Below are 14,612 nucleotides of genomic sequence, written 5' to 3'. Positions count from 1 at the left end.
TAGAACGTCAAATGGCTCACACTCATTATTGGGCTATCTTTTGAACAGTGAAACAATGGGGTTTCTGGTTAAAAACCTGTGATAGGACTTACGTGACAAAAAACGTGGAGGGCGGTTATATGTCAAAAAACTCCGGTCCTTTAGAGCCTAAATCAAAGAAGAACAGTTCTTATGAGATCGTATTTTATAGAGAGGGCATGTTTGCCAAAAAAAGCTTTGTCACTGAACATAGAGCTCAAACAAAAAAGATGTTATGCTGCCTCTGAAATTAAAAAGGCAGTTTTGACTCGCTTTTAGGGGATCCCGAAGACCCTAAATTTCATATGGTATTTCTACTTTAGTCCGAATAGCCAAAATGTTGGACCCTAAAACCTTCAACCTGAAGCAAAATAGATTCACCCCTGTCCTATGCTAGCGGGTTTTGACACATTAAAGATCTACAGTGTACCCTACTCAAAAAGTATGGATTCTTTTCAACGGTGCTTTTTGGTTTTGAAGTGTTCTATTGGTTCAACCCCATCCAGTTTTTACATCATTTAATTAGGGTCCGCAATGGGAAGTACTGCTTTTCGGAGGCTCGAAGTTTCGGACATTAGAACACCCATTTTTGGAAACTTGGGGCAAAAGTAAATCACCGCATTTAGAAAGTGGGGCTTTTGCCAGTAATTGATCGCAACTCCGGGTTTTGCGATAGTCCCCAGAGCCCCCATCCGCCACCGTCTCCAGTGGGGGTTAACGAGTTCCTGAAAAATGTACCCTTTTGTAGAAGAGTAATATGCCCAGTACATTCGGAATCAGTTTCGCTTCGGTCGGAGGCTTTTATTTTATAAGACCAGGCGCTTAACAGCAGTACGCTTCATGCATTGTTATCGGACCTCTAGACATCCCAGTACTTTACACGATGTGCAGGAATTTCAGTACCCTATTATGCCTCTCCATATGGTCAGTCAATACTGCTGGTGATGCAGGTAAGTATGTACTCCGACGGTGGACTAAATCTTCGGTCAAGTAATGGTCCCCCTTTATGATTGTCGACCTACCCTAAAAGTTGGGTCAGTCAATACCTGATTAGCCTCGATAGGTAAAGAATCTACATGTCCCAATAATGGGTAAAATCACCGCCATCTGGCACTGGCCCGTCCCTAAGAACCTCATATGAGACCAGGTATTATGGTTGCCCCTTGCCACATTCAGGTTAAAATGTTACCATAAACGCTGCATTAACCCGTAGACCCCGAGAGCTCTAAAGCGGTCCACTTCCTGTTTTGAACGTATGTCCAAAGTTATGCAAACTTAAAAAGGAGTCACCCCTTCAAATACAATTTAGCCAACTCAGGTAGCCCTTATTCGGGATCACACTGTTAGTGCACGTCCAGGGAGACCACCATGTCCGAACCCCCTATTTTACCATGTTAGCAACAAAAGCAGACTAAAATCACCTGGAAAGTGGTGAACTTTTAAAAAGAAACTGCCAGTCCCATTTAAAACCCTACACAAAAATGCCCTGGTCATCGAAACCTGAATTTCAGCATTATCCCATATGGGTAAATATGTCCAGCTGCCTGATGCCCCAGGCCCTCTTTAAAGCCCTCAGCCCAACAGTGCAGTTCTTCTGCCAGTTTTGGCGTAAATGAGACATTTTCACTATTGCGAGGTCTGCCACGATGGAGTATCTCAGCGCTAAATATCAGACACATAGACTCTGGACATCAGTATACCAAAAGTTACCTTTTTGGGTAATTCTTTTGCACAAGTAATGGCCACTGTCAGTCCGGAACTCATGCAGTCCTTGAAAATCCATTAGGCAGCACTTTACATGCGTAAAAAAATCACTACACCTGCCAATTTGGTTTAGAGGTTCAGATTCTGCGTGACTGCTAAATCAGCAACAGTTTCTCTGTTGTCCCATTGAGTACGGGTGGAAAACCTTATATGACTCCTGTTAGTCAGGACCAAAAGTTATAGCCAGACATCTAATCGCTTCCAGGAGTCGGATAAAGAACAACATATACAGGTCGTACTGGGGTGGCTCGTATTCACCGCTGTTACCTGCATAAAACACAAGTCCAGCGGATTGTCAATACTGGTCATTAGCATGCACTGCAGATTCCTTTGGTGATTTTTCAACCATCTTGCTGGTGATGCTTCTACCATGGTCTTGCTGGTACACAACCATGGTACTGGTGATGCTGGTCAAAAGCATGGTCTTGCTGATGCTTTATATCTTGTTGGTGATACTGGTCAACCAGCCTGGTCTTGCTGGTGATTCAACCAGCCTGGTCTTGCTGGTGATGCTGGTTACCAGCCTGGTCTTGCTGGTGATGCTTCTACCAGCCTGGTCTTGCTGGTGATGCTGGTTCACCAGCCTGGTCTTTGGTGATGTCAACCAGCATGGTCTTGCTTGATGCTGGTCTATCTTGCTGGTGATACTGGTCAACCAGTGTCTGAGTGATGGGTACCAGCCTGTTGCTGGTGATGCTGGTATCATATGGTGATGCTCAGCCTGGTCTTGCTGGTGATGCTGGTCAATCAGGTCTTGCTGGTGATTTGGTCTACTTCTTGCTGGTGATATCAAATAATTTGCTTTATAACCAGCATTAAATTTGACTGACTGGTGATACTTAAAGTGGTCTTTATGCTTCTACCAGTGGTCTTGCTGGTGATGCTTTACCAGCCTGGTCTTTTGATGCTGGTCAAGCATGGTCTTGCTGGTGATGCTGGTCTACTGGTCTTGAACTGGTCAACCAGTTGCTGGTGATGCTGGTCAACCAGCCTGGTCTTGCTGGTGATGCTGGTCTACCAGTCTTAGATGCTGGTCAACCAGTTCTTTTGGTGATCTTCAACCAGCTCTTGCTGGTGATGCTGGTCTACTGGTCTTGCTTTTGGTCAACCATGGTCTTAAGATGCTGGTCAACCAGCCTTCTGCTGGTGATTTTTCACCAGCCTGGTCTTGCTGGTGCTGCTACCAGCCTGGTCTTGCTGGTGATGCTGGTCTACCATTGGTCTTGTGGTGATAAACAACCAGCATGGTCTTGCTGGTGATTTTCTACTGGTCTTGCTGGTGATATCAACCAGCCTGGCCTTTTGGTGATGCTGGTCAACCAGCCTGGTTTTCAATTCTACCATGTCTTTGATGCTGGTCTACCAGTCTTGTTGGTGATGCTGGTCTACCAGCCTGGTCTTGCTGGTGATGCTGGTCAACCAGCATGGTCTTGCTGGTGATGCTGGTCTACTGGTCTTGCTGAGATACTGGTCAACCAGCCTGGTCTTGCTCATGCTGGTCAACCAGTGGTCTTGCTGGTGATGCTGGTATGGTCTTGCTAAATGCTGACCAGCCTGGTCTTTTTGATGTTATAACTCTGGTGATGCTGGTCACTGGTCTGCTGGTGATAAAATAAAATGCTGGTGATGACAAATTCTTAATGCTGGTCTATTCTTGCTGGTGATGCTTCTACCAGCCTGGTCTTTTTATTTTCAACCAGCATGGTCTTGCTGGTGATGCTGGTCTACTGGTTGCTGGTGATACTGGTCAACCAGTTTTGGTGATGCTGGTCAACCAGCCTGGTCTTGCTGGTGATGCTTCTACCAGTGGTCTTCTGGTGATGCTGGTCAACCAGCCTGGTCTTATGGTGATGCTTCTACCAGCCTTCTTGCTGGTGAAAACCAGTCTTGAGACTACCAGCCTGGTCTTGTTTGATTTGGTCAACCAGCATGTCAGCTTGATGCTTCTACTGGTCTTGCTGGTGATGCTGGTCTACCAGCCTGTTCTTGCTGGTGATGCTGGTCATTCTGCTGGTCAACCAGCATGGTCAGCTTGATGCTTCATGTTTTGCTGGTGATTCTTTCACCAGTGGTCTTTGATGCTAAGCATCTCAGCATATGCTGGTAAGCATAGGTAGAAATCATAATCATGTCTCACTGCTTTAATTACATCTCAGTAATGGTTTGATTTACAGTTTTGATCTGTATCTGGTATTCTGATAAAGCACATTTAGAATATTCAGCACTGTAGAAGTCTCAGTCCTAAATGTAAAAATTCATTTTACTCCTTATTTGCTCCTTATCTGAATATTTGGTTAATGATTAAAAATAAATAAAATAAAACTGACACACAAATCAATCAGTTAGTGAATTATAAAATTACAAAAATATATATTTTTAAATATTTAGAGTTGTAAACCTTTTGCCTGTCAAAGTTATTTATTCAATTTTATTATTATTTTAATATTTCTATAAATTTTTAGGCTGACCTCAATGGACTTTGCTTATCATTTAAAAAATGCCTTAATCTAAATTGACATTTCTGACTGTGTGTGATTGCAAAACTGATATCAGTAAGAAGTGGTAAACTTTACAAAAATATGATTTCAGATCAAATAGTGATTTGAATATGTCCAAATAAAGTACCACAGCAAATCTTCTGAAATCAGTGAAACTTTATTATTAATAACAAAAATAATATATATATATATATATATATATATGTGTTTTTTTATGTATGTGTGTGTTTTTTTTGACACTGTAAAATTGCTGTTAGGCCATATTCTGACAGTATCATCCTGTTTTCATTACAACAGTAAATTAAAAAATAATGAATTCTAATATTTGTTGTTTAAAGTATCTCTGCAGTTTGAAGTAACAGCTCTCAATGACCAGAGGCTGTGTTTCAAATCACAAATCATTCACTATTACATGAGTTTAATCTAATATAGTATGACAGAGAGAACAACACTAATGACCAGAGATGAACAGCTGCTGTGAACAAGCATCACTGAGAAAAGAGAAAAATGAACTACAACTGACTTCAAGTTTTAGATGAAATCAATTGAAATACAACAGCAGAATGATTAAACAATAAACAGTATTGTGTTTGACTTTATTTATGCCACATATCTATAAAATTACTTGAGAATTATAGACATTTAGATACTTTATTGAAAATGTTTTGTGATCACCATTATGGCATCAGTGCTTAGTTGTTTGACCCTTGACTTTTTTTTGGTTGTTATATGTGTTAGTAAAAGCATATGTTATAACAATAAAAACCAAAAAAAATTTAAAAATGTGTTTGTGTTAATCATCATGAAGCAGCCTGCTTTTGACCTTATTGTTTTAATGAAGTGTTGTGGCTTTTTTCATTAGTTCATGTTCTGATATTGATACAACAAAACAAGATTATGAAAAATTGTAAAACATCTTATACACAAAATTCAGTACTAGGCATACAGATTACAGACATCAAGAATCAGCATATGAATCTCAACAATGGTGAGTCAAAATCATGCTGCAATGCATGTAAATCACAGTACAAAACTCACCATGACTTCATGCATTGCAACGTGAATAAATTATTGAATTGTCTCATTTTCTAATTCTTTATATTTGATTTTATAATTGCTTTTGTTTTGTGTTTTATATTAGTATGTTTTGTGATGTTCAGAGTTGATCTTATTTATTTTGGTTGATTGTCACCACTGTTGAGATTCATTTGATTCATGTGTGTTTCATAGAGAGTTTTTTTTTTTTAGTTGTCAGTAATGTTTTTAACAATGATTTAAGCTGAGCAAATCAGGCTGTTATTACACCACTTTGACATAAGAAACACTGAAAAAAATATAATGCTTGATGATGTTCAATATTAACAAAACACAACTAATAATAATATTACAGATTTTGCTTTGGTTCTTTTGCATAATAACAGTGCTTTGAAACATTTTACAACAGCCAAAGACAATTGACTTAAGAAGTCAAGGTTCAAGAGCCCAACTAACAAACTGATCTCCATCATGGTCAACAACTTGATTTCTGTGAACTGACAGAAATATCATCAGTCTGGTTAGTAATTTGTAAGTAATGCTGATTTAGGAGCTGTTTAATCAGATCTTGAGAGGTTTAATGTCTTTCTTTCAGTTGATTTCATCTAATTGATGAAGTCAGTTGTGTTCTTGTGTTTCTCTTTCATTCAGTGATTCTGCTGTAACAGCATCTGTTCATCACTAGCACAATCATCATTAATTAATCACAGAATTATCTCATTAAATTTCAGCACTGATCAGTGTTACTCTAAATAGTGACACATTATAAGTGTTCATTTAAAACTGAATTTTGTTGTGAAATTAAAAAATGTAAGAAGAAAACAGCATGAAATGATTAACAGCAATAAACTGTAATTAATTTAACAACAATGAAAACAGTTATTACTGGCAACATGTTGCCAGTAATTTTATTTCAAAAAACAGCAATTTACTGTAAAATGTAACAGTCAGATTAACCTCTTAACTGTCACCGTCCACCCTGTGGGACGCCTACTTTTCACTATTTTACAATTAAATCCTAATCTAATCATGACAAACTATATATCGTTGGAAAGGTCTAAGACTCTAAATAGGTATTTTACCACTTTTCTGTTAAAAATTATGTAGGAAAAGTAATAGATTAATTTATGACCAGAGGTGTCAAATCCAGGGTCAGAAAGTAAAGTCCTGCCATGTGTTTATTCCACCCATGAACTCAGCAGCTGATTTCACCAGAGGAGGAACCAACTCATTCCTTTCAAGTCACAAGCAAGTTTCGAGTCAAATCCCAAGACCTCAACGAGTTGAGGTAATTAAGAGATAATTGAGAGACTAATTAAATGTTGATTGTGCATTAGTGATGAACACCTGCTGTTATTGAGAATTACAGAGGATCAGATGTTGATGTTTTATTGGTTAAAATGATGCCACCATCATGGAGATCAGTGTTTGCTTTAGTTGGGCTCTTGACCCTTTTAGTAACTGAGAATGGATTGCTTTTAAGCAAATATTGTTTCACAACAAACATTTGCACATTGCTGAATTAAAAGCTTGAGAAGCAGATGAGCTTACACTTTTGGCTTTTATGTCACTTGAATGAACATCATGAAGGTGTCTCTTTGGTTTATTTACTGACGTTCAGCTGTTACAGAACTGCAGGAATTTACTATTAAACAAATGCCATCGTAATATTTGGAAAAAATTAAGAATTATATTGCTCAGGCTTTTAGACATGAACACTTATCATACGATCCTCAACAGTGGTGACAATAATTATTCATACTGTACAGCATGCATTGCAGCATGCATTTTGTTGATTGTCACCATTGTTGAGATTCATACGCTGGTTCTTGATGTCTGTGTGTGTCTGAGTAGGACTGGAGTTTAAATATTTAAATGCATTAGATTTAAAATTTTTCTATAACTACAGCAGTAAATTCATTGCGTACTGTGGTTTCACAGTTGTTTATTCAAAAGCAGAACATAAATTAAAAAATGAAAAATGTTGTATGTGTATATATATATATATATACACACAGTATATTGATGCAAACAGGCACCTGATGATTACCTCATCATATGAAAACAACTAACAGTTGCTCACTGCACAGCACTGATCTCTCCGCTTTACAACAGCACATGCATTGCTACAGAGATCTAACACAGGAGTCAAGGGTCAAGAGCCCAACTAAAGCAAACACTGATCTACATGATGGTGGTATCATTTTAACCAATAAAACATCAACATCTGATCCTCTGTGATTCACAGTAACAGCAGGTGTTCATCACTAATGCACAATCATCATTTAATTAGTCTCTCAATTATCTTTAATTACCTCAACTCGTTGAGGTCTTGGGATTTGACTCGAAACTTGCTTGTGACTTGAAAGGAATGAGTTGGTTCCTCCTCTGGTGAAATCAGCTGCTGAGTTCATGGGTGGAATAAACACATGGCAGGACTTTACTTTCTGACCCTGGATTTGACACCTCTGTTTATGACAAGAGTGCACCTGAAAAATCTACATCATGACATGAATTCTGACCTTTGTCACAGAAAGTCTTCTTAGTTGCCTTTTTCTATCAAATTAGAAATCATAAGAAATTATTTATCAGTAGAAAACTTAAAATTTCAAAATTCATCCTTTGAAACCCATTTTAAAATCAGACATTGCATTACCATGTAAATGGTACATTAAAATCATGTTACAAAATATTTTCATTCATGAATTATAAAAATTAAGTTTGGATAGTGCACTATAATGTTCTGTTCAAAACTGTGAGACAGTTAAGGGTTAACCAAACGAAAAAAATTATTTTTACTGAAATATTAGTGAACAACCACAGAAACATTATCAAAGTCATGAACAAAGAGTAAATATTAAACTGAACTGTTTTATGTGTTTTTGTACAAGAGAGATCTGTTAGTTTAATGTAGTTTTGTGGGTCACCATTGTGAAGTGTAGAGCCTGTGCTTCAGTCAATGATGAGCCAAACACATGTTCTCTGCTTTGTTTTTTTGTTGTTTTTTTTAAAGTCAACTGTGCAGTTGTTTAACAGTTATGATGTTTAAGTACTTCAACACATGCATGTGTATTATAGCATGATGATCAACATTTGAGTTAAAGATGTTTTTAGTTATTTAATTTCAAGTTTTATACTGAGAAATATTTATTCTCAGTGAAATATAAATTCTACTAATGTATGAATAAAAACTGAACTGTTTAACCAATTGAGCAGAGTTAACATGGTAGCAACAGTAACATGCTGTAAAAATTACTGTAAATTAACAATTGTAATTAAAACATTACTGGCAACTCTGCTGCCAGTACATTACTGTTATTTAACAACAATTTACAGTGTATATTTTGTTCTGCAGTGAAATTGCATTTTTGTGACAAATCAGGACATATGTGTATAATGACAATATGACAGGTATTCAATGAAGGTGACATCTACATTGATGTATTTTCTTTTAAAAATTATAAATCACACAGATGAAGTGTATTGAAAATCTGAAATCAGAAAGTCTCCTGTAATTTTTATGTATTTAAATACAAATACAGTTTGTACAGTATAAAACCATTGTATGAGATTATTTTCACAAAACAAACTGTGTGTTAATTTATTTCATTTTTTTTAATTTTTTTAAATAATCTAAGCCAGGCTACAATCATTTCATGTTAAATTTTTCCTGATAATAAAAAAAATCAATGATATAAATGTAACAACTATTTCATCAGAATAAAGAAGAACAGGTTATATGTTCATCAATAACAGCATTCTGATAGTGACAGAGCTTATGATAAAGTATTTTTTGTGACACAAGTATAAAATGAGTGTCATTTAAATGTACCATAAGACTGTTCACTGTTCAAACAGTGTTTATTTTGTGTTTTCAGTAATATAAGTCTAAGAGCATTGTTAGATTTGGATCTGCTAAATTGAAAAATTTTGTTTCACATTCACATAACGTTAGTTTAAAAAATGTAGCATTTACAATTAATATTTTCACATTTAATCAGTGTTGTCTCAGATTTGTTCAAACACACATGTACAAATTTTTTTTTTTTCACTGTTTAACACAGAGACAGAAGACTCAAAGAATGTAGTATTTATGAGATAATAACAGTAAAATAATTTATTTCTGTAATAATAAATAATCTTAAGTAAAACATGTGTCACCAAAGAAATAAAAGTCATATCTGTTATACATTTTCAAAATGAAAATATTTATTCTTTTTTTCTTTTTTCAGATTGTCATATTGTTGTAATGATCAGTCACAGTCATATCTTGATTTGCATGTTCATTTTGAAACATTATCTGATATTAATTTTTCTTGTTTGTTTGTGTTCATAGCTGAAAGAAAAAAAAAGAAAAAAACAGCACAGTAAATCACATTTGGCTTTGTAAGTATATACTTTGTGACTGTCAAACATTTTCTCAATATTTAGGTTCATTAAATGTCATGCAGCAGTTATTTATTTATTTATTTATTTAACATTGCATTATCTGATCTGTTTTAAAAGTTATGTATTTTGTACTTTGTTAGTGAATTTTAATTATTTAATTACACAACATATTATGAATAGTGTAATAATGTTCCTGTACATTTCTTCAATATTTTTTGTGATTACTTTTTCTTACCTGGTCTATGCTAAGTTGAAAACCAGCTTCATGTTTAAATGCAAATTGTGATATCAGACTGACACACACACACACACACAATAATATAATCAGACAAATTGGGTAAAGTTTCATATTGCACATTCACAAATATTCACAACATTTGTTGTTCAATAACTTTCTAATTATATGTGCAAACATGTTTCTTTTGAAATACAGCGACATCATTGTCAACCTACTAGCTTTTTCACAATCACAAATGAAGTATTGTTTTAATGGCATATTTCAAAATGTCAATGTCAATGTGAGCAAAGCAAGATAACTGTCTAAAAGTTCTTTTTTTTTTTTAACCATAAAGAGACAATTACTTGTATCAAATATCACAGTATGTTCTAATGCTTCAACAATAAAAATAAAAAAACTGCAATATAATTATGCTTGAAGAGACGTAAAATGACAAATAATGAACTTGTATTTGTAAATAACATACAACTAAATCTAATCATCTGAACATAAAAATGTAATTTCAATTTATAATGCTATTATTTCTTTGTTCAAATGACAAGAACTGTGTTGATTAACAATATATGATTTATTTCATAGTTTTGAAAGCATGTACTGCTTAAATTAACATTTTGTCTATACATAACATACTGCAGATGTCTTCCTGTTTTATTCAACTTGTTTGTTTGTTTGGTTTTAAGTAAACACCATGAACAGTGTTCTAAGTGTTGAGTTGAGATGACACAAAATAACTTTTATGTTTTTCCTTGTATGAAATCTTTATTTAACATTACACTCTGACAATATCACACCATGTTACTATTGATGTTTACAGTCCTGAATATCACTGTATGGCACTGAATCCATCAGATTCTTGACAAAACTCAATCACAGCAAATGTTTTATTGTTGGTATTTTCAACATCATAATGGCTAAATTTCTTTAAGATGTTTTATGAATAAATTGTCACTCACATATTTTAAATTGCTTTTCATGTGAATTTTAAACATTGTATTCAAAGTTTTTTCATTGACAGAGGTGTCAAATAGGGTCAGAAAGTAAAAGTCCTGCCATGTGTTTATTCCACCCATGAACAGCAGCTGATTTCACCAGAGGAGGAACCAACTCATTCCTCAAGTCACAGCAAGTTTAGTCATCAAGACCTCAACGAGTTGAGGTAATTAAGACAATTGAGAGACTAATTAAATGATGATTAGTGATGAACACCTGCTGTTATTGAGAATTACAGAGGATCAGATGTTGATGTTTTATTGGTTAAAATGATACCACCATCATGTAGATCAGTGTTTGCTTTAGTTGGGCTCTTGACCCTTGACTTGTGTTAGATCTCTAGCAATGCATGTGCTGTTGTGTTAGATCAGTGTTGTGCAGTGAGCAACTGTTAGTTGTTTTCATATGATGAGGTAATCGTGGTGTTAATTTGTTTGACATACAATGAATTTACTTGTAGTAGTTATGAAAGAATTTTAAATCTAATGCATTTAAATATTTAAACTCAGTTTTAGACACACACAGACATCAAGAACTATGAATCTCAACAATGGTGACATAACAAAATGTTTAATGCATGCTGGTAACATACAGTATGAATAATTATTGTCACCACTGTTGAGGATCATGATAGTGTTCATGTCTAAAAGCCTGAGCAATATAATTCTTAATTTTTTCCAATATTTAATATTACGATGGCATTTGTTTAATAGTAAATTCCTGCAGTTCTGTAACAGCTGAACGTCAAATAAACCAAAGAGACACCTTCATGATGTTCATTCAAGTGAGTAAAATAAAAAGTGTAATCATCTGCTTTCAAGCTTTTAATTCAGTAATGTCAAATGTTTGTGAAAATATTGCAATTGCTTAAAAGCAATCCATTCAGTTACTAAAAGGGTCAAGAGCCCAACTAAAGCAAACACTGATCACATGATGTGGCATCATTTTAACCTTAAACATCAATCCTCTGTATAACAATTCATCACTAATGCAATCAATATTTAATTAGTCTCTCAATTATCTTACCTCAATGTTGATCTTAAAAACTTGTTGTGACTTGAAAGGAATGATTTTCCTCCTCTGATTCAGCTGCTGAGTTCATGTAATAAACACATGGCAGGACTTTTTACTTTCTGATATTTGACATGTCATTGAGACACATTCAGTTTGATAACTGTAAAACAGGCTCAATTTAAAACATTTCTAAATAATTGTTGAAATTGTACAACATAGCAAAACTCTTTAAAGGACAAAATGTAAATGACATTTTACATTTTCTTTGATGTGCATACTGAGACATTGAATAACTTTAAAACAGGTAATTTTCACACATTTCTGTATTTGTTGAAATTGTACAACATAGCAAAATTTTTAAAGGACAAAATCACTCTAAATGACATTTTTATACTTTCATTCATGGTGTGTACATTGAGACATTCAGTTTAATAACTTTAAAACAGGCTCATTTTTCAAAACACATTTCTAAGTATTTAGTTGAAATTGTACAACATAGCAAATTTTAAAGGACAAAATTGAATGATACTTTTACATCTCTGTTCATGTCTACATTGAGACATTCCAGTTTAATAACTTTGGAAAACAGTCACACTTTTAAAAACACATTTCTAAATAATTAGCTGAATTGTACAACATGCAAAAATTTAGGACAAAATTTAAATGACACTTTTACATGTTATTTGTACATTGAGACATTCCAGTTATAACTTTGTGACATTTTTAAACACATTTCTAAGTATTTGTTGAAATTGTACTTTAAAACTTTAACCTCTTAACTGTCACCGTCCACCCTGTGGGACGCCTACCTTTACTTCACTATTTTACAATTAAATCCTAATCTAATCATGACAAACTATATATCGTTGGAAAGGTCTAAGACTCCTAAATAGGTATTTTACCACTTTTTCTGTTAAAAATTATGTAGGAAAAGTAATAGATTAATTTATGACCAGAGGTGTCAAATCCAGGGTCAGAAAGTAAAAGTCCTGCCATGTGTTTATTCCACCCATGAACTCAGCAGCTGATTTCACCAGAGGAGGAACCAACTCATTCCTTTCAAGTCACAAGCAAGTTTCGAGTCAAATCCCAAGACCTCAACGAGTTGAGGTAATTAAGAGATAATTGAGAGACTAATTAAATGTTGATTGTGCATTAGTGATGAACACCTGCTGTTATTGAGAATTACAGAGGATCAGATGTTGATGTTTTATTGGTTAAAATGATGCCACCATCATGGAGATCAGTGTTTGCTTTAGTTGGGCTCTTGACCCTTTTAGTAACTGAGAATGGATTGCTTTTAAGCAATTGCAATATTGCTTCACAACAAACATTTGCACATTGCTGAATTAAAAGCTTGAGGAAGCAGATGAGCTTACACTTTTGGCTTTTATGTCACTTGAATGAACATCATGAAGGTGTCTCTCTTTGGTTTATTTACTGACGTTCAGCTGTTACAGAACTGCAGGAATTTACTATTAAACAAATGCCATCGTAATATTAAATATTGGAAAAATTAAGAATTATATTGCTCAGGCTTTTAGACATGAACACTTATCATACGATCCTCAACAGTGGTGACAATAATTATTCATACTGTGGTGTTACCCAGCATGCATTGCAGCATGAAGCATTTTGTTGATTGTCACCATTGTTGAGATTCATACGCTGGTTCTTGATGTCTGTGTGTGTCTGAGTAGGACTGGAGTTTAAATATTTAAATGCATTAGATTTAAAATTCTTTCTCTATAACTGCTACAGCAGTAAACTCATTGCGTACTGTGGTTTCACAGAGTTGTTTATTCAAAAGCAGAACATAAATTAAAAATGAAAATGAATATGTATATATATATATATATATATATACACACAGTATATTGGATGCAAACAGGTAAGCACCTGATGATTACCTCATCATATGAAAACAACTAACAGTTGCTCACTGCACAGCACTGATCTCTCCGCTTTACAACAGCACATGCATTGCTACAGAGAGATCTAACACAGGAGTCAAGGGTCAAGAGCCCAACTAAAGCAAACACTGATCTACATGATGGTGGTATCATTTTAACCAATAAAACATCAACATCTGATCCTCTGTGATTCACAGTAACAGCAGGTGTTCATCACTAATGCACAATCATCATTTAATTAGTCTCTCAATTATCTCTTAATTACCTCAACTCATTGAGGTCTTGGGATTTGACTCGAAACTTGCTTGTGACTTGAAAGGAATGAGTTGGTTCCTCCTCTGGTGAAATCAGCTGCTGAGTTCATGGGTGGAATAAACACATGGCAGGACTTTTACTTTCTGACCCTGGATTTGACACCTCTGTTTATGACAAGAGTGCACCTGAAAAAAATCTACATCATGACATGAATTCTGACCTTTGTCACAGAAAGTCTTCTTAGTTGCCTTTTTCTCTATCACGAATTAGAAATCATAAGAAATTATTTATCAGTAGAAAACTTAAAATTTCAAAATTCATCCTTTGAAACCCATTTTAAAATCAGACATTGCATTACCATGTAAATGGTACATTAAAATCATGTTACAAAATATTTTCATTCATTAATTATAAAAAATTAAGTTTGGATAGTGCACTATAATGTCTCTGTTCAAAACTGTGGGTGACAGTTAAGGGGTTAAAGGACAAAAATTGCTC

General features: G+C 34.8%; 1 protein-coding gene across 1 annotated transcript in view; it reads right to left on the bottom strand.

The window, feature by feature from the left end:
* The window catches only part of LOC131537451 (caspase b-like), an 82,252-nt gene extending 67,997 nt beyond the window's left edge, over nucleotides 1-14,255 (bottom strand). The window contains exon 1 of the mRNA XM_058770905.1: nucleotides 14,125-14,255. The gene's annotated coding sequence lies outside the window, so the exon portion shown is untranslated. The remainder of the gene's footprint in view (nucleotides 1-14,124) is intronic.
* Nucleotides 14,256-14,612: the final 357 nt, after the last annotated feature.

This window comes from Onychostoma macrolepis, chromosome 01 (genome assembly GCF_012432095.1).
Source record: "Onychostoma macrolepis isolate SWU-2019 chromosome 01, ASM1243209v1, whole genome shotgun sequence".
NCBI lineage: Eukaryota > Metazoa > Chordata > Actinopteri > Cypriniformes > Cyprinidae > Onychostoma > Onychostoma macrolepis.
Note: the sequence above shows the minus strand (reverse complement) of the source record. Positions and strands in the feature narration are given on the sequence as shown.